The sequence below is a fragment of the Myotis davidii genome, unplaced genomic scaffold, assembly GCF_000327345.1.
Source record: "Myotis davidii unplaced genomic scaffold, ASM32734v1 scaffold1761, whole genome shotgun sequence".
Classification (NCBI taxonomy): Eukaryota; Metazoa; Chordata; class Mammalia; order Chiroptera; family Vespertilionidae; genus Myotis; species Myotis davidii.
The window spans coordinates 161,621-169,190 of record NW_006291617.1 but is presented as its reverse complement, the minus strand read 5'-3'; the positions used below and the strand labels follow the sequence as shown (position 1 = coordinate 169,190).

General features: G+C 36.5%; 1 protein-coding gene across 1 annotated transcript in view; it reads left to right on the top strand.

Annotated features, from left to right (window-relative positions):
• The window catches only part of LOC102752677 (FRAS1-related extracellular matrix protein 2), a 190,962-nt gene that overhangs the window by 30,812 nt on the left and 152,580 nt on the right, over positions 1 to 7,570 (top strand). The window lies entirely within an intron of this gene.

Here is a 7,570-nt window from a genome sequence, read left to right as displayed (position 1 = left end):
TGAGCCAGGGCTTGGGCGGGGCGGGTCCCATAGGATCAACAGGGCAGGGTTAGCAGTTATTGCTCTCTCAGTCTAGCCCTCAGAGGCTCTGCTTCTCAATCGCTGCAAGCCCCTCAGAGAGAAAGCTGCCCTCGATTTCCAACCGCTGCCAGACAGTCCCGCTTCTCCCATATGAGTTTGGGTCCCTAGAGATTTGCCTGGAACTGGAGCTCAGAGCCTGAGACTCCCTCCCAATTGAAAACGACAACCGCTCCCTCAGCCGCCAGCCCGCTCCGCACGCACCTCCACACCTTAGTATTTTATTTCTGTACTGCGCCTCTTCTGAGTCTCGGTATGCTTTTCTCTTTCCTTCTAGTTGTAGAATTTCCACTCAGCCAGCCTCCCTGTGGTTCTGGATGATGTCCATTCATCTTTTAGTTGTATTTTTGAAGTGGTTGTTTGAGGCAGCAAACTCCAGTGTTTACCTATGCTGCCATCTTGGTTTCTCTCCTATTCCTAATTTTTTGAGGAACTGCTATATTGCTTTCCATAGTGGTTGTACCAGTCTACATTCTCACCAGCAATAAATGAGGGTTCCTCTTTTTCTACAACCTCTCCAACATTTATTGCTTGTCTTGTTGATAATGACCACTCCAACAGGTGTGAGGTGGTATCTCATTGTAGTTTTGAATTGCATTTCCCTAATTGCCAGTGAGGTTGAACATCTTTTTATATTTCTATTAGAGGCCTAGCACATGAAATCATGCATGGGTAGGGTCCCTAGGCCTAGCCTGTGATCAGGGCCATCTTCCACCTACTTGCCAGTCCCCATCCCCGCCCTGCCACTACCCACCCTGTTCCCCATGGTTCTGCGTTCACCATGCTGCAATTGGAGTCTGCGGACCGGAGGGAGAGACCAAGATGTTGGCTGTTTTGTCTGCTTGCCAGTCCCCAGTCCTGCCCCACTGCCACACACCCAGTTCCCTGTTGTTCCCCATTGGCCATGCTGTGATCAGAGCCTGTGGGCTGGGGGCGGGGTGGGGGACCAAGAGGTGGTCAGTGCACCTTGAGTGGTTGTTCTGGTCATCACGCCATTTGGTCGCTGAGCTTTTATTATATAAGATTAGCTGTTTGTATGTCTTCTTGGGAGAGGTGTATTTTCAAGTTCTCTGCCCACTTATTGATTGGGTAGTTTGTTTGGTGTTGAATTTTATGAGTTCTTTATATATTTTGAAATTAAGCTTTTCTCAGAGCTACTGTTTTCAAATATCATCTCCCACCTGGTTGGTTGCCTCTTTGTTTTGTTGTCAGTTTCTTTTGCTGTGCAGAAGCTTTTTAGTCCCATTCATTTATTTTTGCCTTTACTTCCCTTGCCTTTCAGGTCAAGTTCATAAGTTGTTCTATATGACTAAATTCCAAAAGTTTGGTACCTATATTTTCTTGTATGTAACTTATTGTTTCGGGTCTTATATTTAGTCCTTTGATCCATTTTAATTAATTTTTGCACATTGGGACAAACTGTAATCCCATTTCATTTGTTTGCATGTGGCTTTCCAGTTTTCCCAGCACCATTTATTGAAGAGACTATCTTTACTCCATTGTGTATTTCTGGCTTCTTTGTTGAAGATAATCTGTCCATATATACGTGGTTTTAGAACTGGGTTGTTTATTCTGTTTCATTGATCTATGGGTCTGTTTTGCTACCAATACCATGCTGTTTTGATTATTGTAACTCTGTAGTAAAATTTGAAGTCAGGTAGTGTGATACCTCCAGCTTTGTTCTTTTTTCTCAGAATTGCTTTGTACATGCACGGATTTTTGTGGTTTCATATAAATCTTATGCTTTCTGGTTCTATTTCTTTAAACAGTGACATTGAGATTTTGATGCAGATTGCATTAAATCTGTATATTGCTTTGAGTTAATATGTTTGCTTTTTCTTTTCTTTTTCTGAAGTTTTGTTGTTAGTATTCAGGAAGGCAATGGATTTTTGCACATTAATTTTGTATCCTGCAACTTGACTGTATTTGTTTATTATTTCTAATAGTTTTTTGGTGGAGTCTTTAGGGTTTTCTATATACAGAATCATGTCATCCACAGAAAGTGACAGTTTGACTTCTTTCTTCCCTATTTAGCTGCCTTTTATTTCTTTTCTTGCCTTATTGCTCTGGTTAGGACTTCAAGCATTATGTTGAGTAAGAGTGGGGAGAGTAGACATCCTCGTCTTGTTCCTAATCTTAGAGGAAAAGCTTTTAGGTTTTTTTTGCCATTGAGAATGATTTAGCTGAGGGTTTATAATTTATGGCCTTTATTATGTTAAGGTATTTTCCTCTATTCCTATTTTATTGTTTTAATCATAAACGAATGTTGTATCTTATCAAATGCTTTTTCTGCATCTATTGATAAGGTTATATGATTTTTATCCTTTCTTCTGTAAATGTATGTAATACATTGATTGATTTGCATATGCTGAATCATACTTATGACCCTGGAGTGAACTCCAGTTGATCATGATGTATTATTTTTTGGATGTACTGTTGTATTCTATTTGCTAGTATTATGTTTAAGATTTTTATACCTGTTTTCATCAGAGATATTGTTCTGTGGTTTTGTGTGTGTGTGTGTGTGTGTGATCTTTGCCAGGTTTTGGTATCATCCTATATTGGCCTTCTAGAATGTGTTAGGGAGTATTACCTCTTCTTCAATTTTTTGTAAGTGTTTGAGAAGAATAAGTTTTAATTCTTTGAATGTTTGGTAGAATTCACTGGTGAAACCATGTCATCCTGGACTTTTGTTTTTTTGGGAGGTTTTGATAGTTGTTTCAGTTTCCTCACTGCTAATTAGTATATTTAGATTTTCCAATTCTTCATTATTTAGTCTAGGGTTTTAGGAAGGTTATATATTTCTAGGAACTAATCCACTTCTAAGTTATTAAATTTGGTGGCACATAGTCTTTCATAATATTCTAGTATGATTCTTTGTGTATCTGTGGTAACTTCTCCTTTCTCATTTATGATTTCATTTTCATGGGTCTTTTCCTTTTTCTTCTTAGTGAGTCTAGCCAGGGATTCGTCAATTTTATAAATCTTTTCAAAGAACCAGCTCTTTGTTTTATTGATTTTTTTGTATAGTGTTTTTGTTCTCTATTTCATTTAATTCTGCTCTAAATTTTATTATTTTATTTCTACTGCTGACTTTGGGTTGCTTTTGTTCTTCTTTTTCTAGTACTTTAACATGTGATGTTAGGTTGCTTACTTGGGATTTCAGTTTGATAGGCCTGTAATGATATAAACTTCCCTCTTATTACTGCTTTTGGTATGTTGTATTGTCATTCTCATTTGTCTCTATATATCTTTTGATCTCATCTTTTATTTCTTTTTTTACCCAGTCATTTTTTAGTAATATATTGTTTTATCTCCACATATATGTGAATTTCTTTACTTCCTTTTTGTAGTCGATTTCTAATTTCAAGGCAATGTAGTCAGAAAATATGCTTGGTATAATTCAGTCTTCTTGAATTCGTTGATGCTCGTTCAGTGACCCAACATATTTTCTATCCTTAAGAATGTTCCGTGTGCACTGGAAGAAATATATAATCTGATGCTCTGGGATAAAATGTTCTGTAAATGTCAATTATGTCCATTTGGTCTAGTGTTGTATGTAAGGCCAATATTTGTTTATTGGTTTTCTGTTTGGTTGATCTGTCTAGAGCTGTCAATGGAGTGTAAGGTTTCCAAATACAATTGTATTTTGATCTGTTTCTCCCTTTATTTCTGTGAGTAGCTGCTTTATATATTTTGTTTGCTCCTTAAAAGTAATCATTTGTTGATCAAAATATTCAATTGTATCTCTAATTTTCAAAGTTATGAGATTGCTGAAATATTTTGTTCAAAAATTATTTTTATGAGTTTCAAGATATTTTACAGTCTCACCTCCAAAATGTTGAAGCCATATTTATTTATTTATTTCTATATTTTTTTACAATATATTTTTATTGATTTCAGAGAGGAAAGGAGAGGGTAAGGGAGAGAGAGATAGAAACATCAATAATGAGAGAGAATCATTGATTGGCTTTCTCCTGCGTGGCCCCCACTGGGGATCGACCTCACAACCCAGGCATGTGCCTCTGACCAGAATCAAACCCGGGACCTTTCAGTCCACAGGCCGATGCTCCATCCACTAAGCCAAACCAGCTAGGGCAAATCCAAATTTATTTAAATGCACTTTAACAAATGACATTTGTTAAGGAGGACAAATCCAATATAGAAAAGAAAGCTTGTACCCCCAAAATTTCATCATATTTTGTAATGGCTGCATAGTGATTAAATACAAAAGGAATAATTCAAAACATGAGGAAGGGTTAGTGAGATGCAGGGGTGATTTACTATTATTTGCTATTGCCAAATGAATAAAAAGCAGAATATCTCTTTAGATAAGGTAGGATAACTCAATAGACTGGATTCAGAAACAGAGGAGATGTATGCAATCTTTATTTGCTAATTTAGAGTTCTCCAAATACCAATGCTTGGCAAGGGAATCGATGGAAGGATCTAATAACTCTAATTCATTTCTAGATCCTAATCAGATTTTTAATCTGCTACCATCCACTTCTAATAAAACAGTTTTTTTAATTAGTAGAGATATTTGATTTTCACAAAATAGTGCTATTCAAATATACATAATGCACCTGCTAATTGGATTAGAGACTGTATTTCAAAATCCATAGTATTGTAGAGAGAATTCAGGATTTAGAGTCCAGAGAAAAGGTTTAAATCCTACCTCAGCCATTTATTATCTGTAACTTTGGTTAAATCTCTTAATTTTTCTAATCTCCAGTATCCCACATATAGATAAAAATATAATGTGCATTAATGTAAATTAATTAAACCTTAATCTCAGCTTAAGTAATATCAAAGAAAACATATGCTATATAATAAAAGGCTAATATGCAAATTGACTGAATGGTGGAATGACCAGTCACTATGACATGCACTGATCACCAGAGAGCATATGCTTAATGCAGGAGCTGCCCCCTGGTGGTCAGTGCGTTCCCTCAGGGGGGGAGCGCCGCTCAGCCAGAAGCTGGGCTCACCAGTGGGCTCACGGGTGGCGAGCAGGACCCTCTCCTTTCTCTGCGGCAGCACTAAGGACCCCTCGGGAGATGTCCATATGGAGAAGGCCTAAGCCAGTCCCGAACTGCGAGAAGGCACAGGCTGGGCTGAGGGCCCCCCCCCACCCCCACCCCGGGGCATGAATGTCGTGCACCAGGCCTCTAGTAAACTATAAAGTGCTACGTGATGATAAATTCTTACTTATAATAATTTGTGCTTAGAATTTTTGAGTTCTGAAGTAAGTTAAGAGTTGATTTAAGAAAGAATATTAACAAGAGGAAAAATAATTTATTTTAATATAGTTTAAGGGAACATTGGGGAGATGTAGTTTTTTTCTTCTTTCATATCCTACCTAATTAGGGTGAATGAATCTCTCAGAAACTTAGAAACAAGCTCTTTCTACATAACTGGACTATTTGAAAGTCTCATTTTCCTGCTCATGACAAAGATCTTTACAAAGGTCTATTACTTTTTTTTTTTTTACTACCAGTTTCTACTTTTTTTTCCCCTGTGATTCATCCTCCTAGCAGTTTGTGCATTGTGTTTTGCTATTTTCAAACAAAAATAGATGCAGAAGCAAAACTCTTATCAGCCTGTTCCCAGCTGCTCCCATACCCCCACAACCATTTAGAAAATATCTTTGTAGTTTCATAACATCTATATAGCTTTTTCTTCTTTTTAATATATGTCTTCCTTCTGTTTTCCCTTTTCTCATATTTATCCTCATCTTGTAGGCTCAAGGATACATATCTGCTCTTTCTTGTCTGCTCAACACACAAATTCACACACACAAACACACAAATTTGAGTTACATTCCTTTTTCATTTGTTCCCAATGCTGTACATCCAGGTAAAAAAATAGCTTTTCTTGAAAATGGCTTTAAATACCTTAAGTTTGGAACCACAACCAAAGGAGGAAGTAGAAGAAAGATTTTTGTCTAGCTATGATAGCTGTGAATTGCTTCTTGAAATTAAAGTGAGTTGTCATAGTAATCTTCCCTTCACTCAAAGTATTCAAGTCTAGACTGAATGGCCATAACAAAGGGTGTTAAAACTGGTTCTTACATGGGGTGACACTGGATTAGATATTAATTCTAAGTTTTTATGATTCAAGCTTCACTTGAGAAAATGATCTCTTAGATAAAGTTGATTAAATCCAGTGATAAGCTGTACATAAACAGATTTTCTGGTATTTGCTAATAGCTCTTGTTCTGCCAGTTTCTTTCTTTCTCTTTCTTTACTATAAAAAAATTACAAAATACATTTAAGAGATGTTTTTACAAAATCTATTATACAATTACCTGTTAATGACATATCCTCGGTTTTGAATGTAGCCATCATTACAAGATTCATGGTGATGGAAGAGATGGGGGTAGTGTGTTATTGAATACTTCCTATTTGACCAGCAATTTACCCAAGTCAGCTTACTGGATTATTACCGGTATAAGAGCAGCTAGTGGTCTCTATTATTTCTATTTTATTTTGGAAGAATTAAAATAAATTAATCAAAGAATTAAAATAAATATCCTAGACTCATTGTATTAATTTCCTATTGATGCTATAACCCACAAACTTAGTGACTTAAAACAACACAAATTTATTATCTTACACTTTGGGGATTAGAATTCTAAAATGTGTCCTTCCTGTATACTACCTATGGCTTAGAGAAAATAAATTATCAACCTTAGTCAGGTATCAGAGTCATCTACGGAGTTTTCAAAAATCCCGAAGTCCAAGCCAATTCCAGAAACCTAAATCTCTGGAGCTGGGACACAAGCGTTGGTATTTTTCTTTTCTTTTAGCTCCTCAAGTAATTTCAATATGTAGCCAAGATTGAGATACACTTATTTAGAAAGAGTAGATTCTAATGCAACCTGTAATTCTGACTTATTTTTTTAAATATGGATTTAACTGATTAAGCTAAGTCTATATTGCTTGAGCAGTGATTTTAGCATGCATCAAAATAACCTGGAGGGCCCTACTCCCACAGCATCTGATTCAGTAGTTCTGGGGTGGGATTCAGATAATGTCAAGGCTACTGACACTGGAAGCACATTTTTAGGACGACTGTTTTAACAAGATGATCTAAAGATATTCTCGCAGATTTTCTATCCGGTAATATTTTATCACCTAACCATTTGACCTCAGAGATTTAATGTGTGACCCATAATTAGTATCAATATAGCAGTATGTTATATTACTGCTTTCTCTTTTTTTTGCTTTTTTAAAATTGTTTAAATATTACAAAGAGTAGTACATTTGTCTCCTTTTTTTGCCCCCAGTCTCCTCTACTCTCTCCCCTACCCCTCAGTGTCTGTGTCCATTGGTTAAGCTTATATGCATGCATGCAAGTCCTTTGGTTGATCTCTTACCCCCAATAGCATATCATTTTATACAGAAGCAACATCCCTGCCTGAATACACATTGAAAAGGGATGCTTTCCAATACCAAACTATATAGACCAAGCACAAAGTATTTAACAA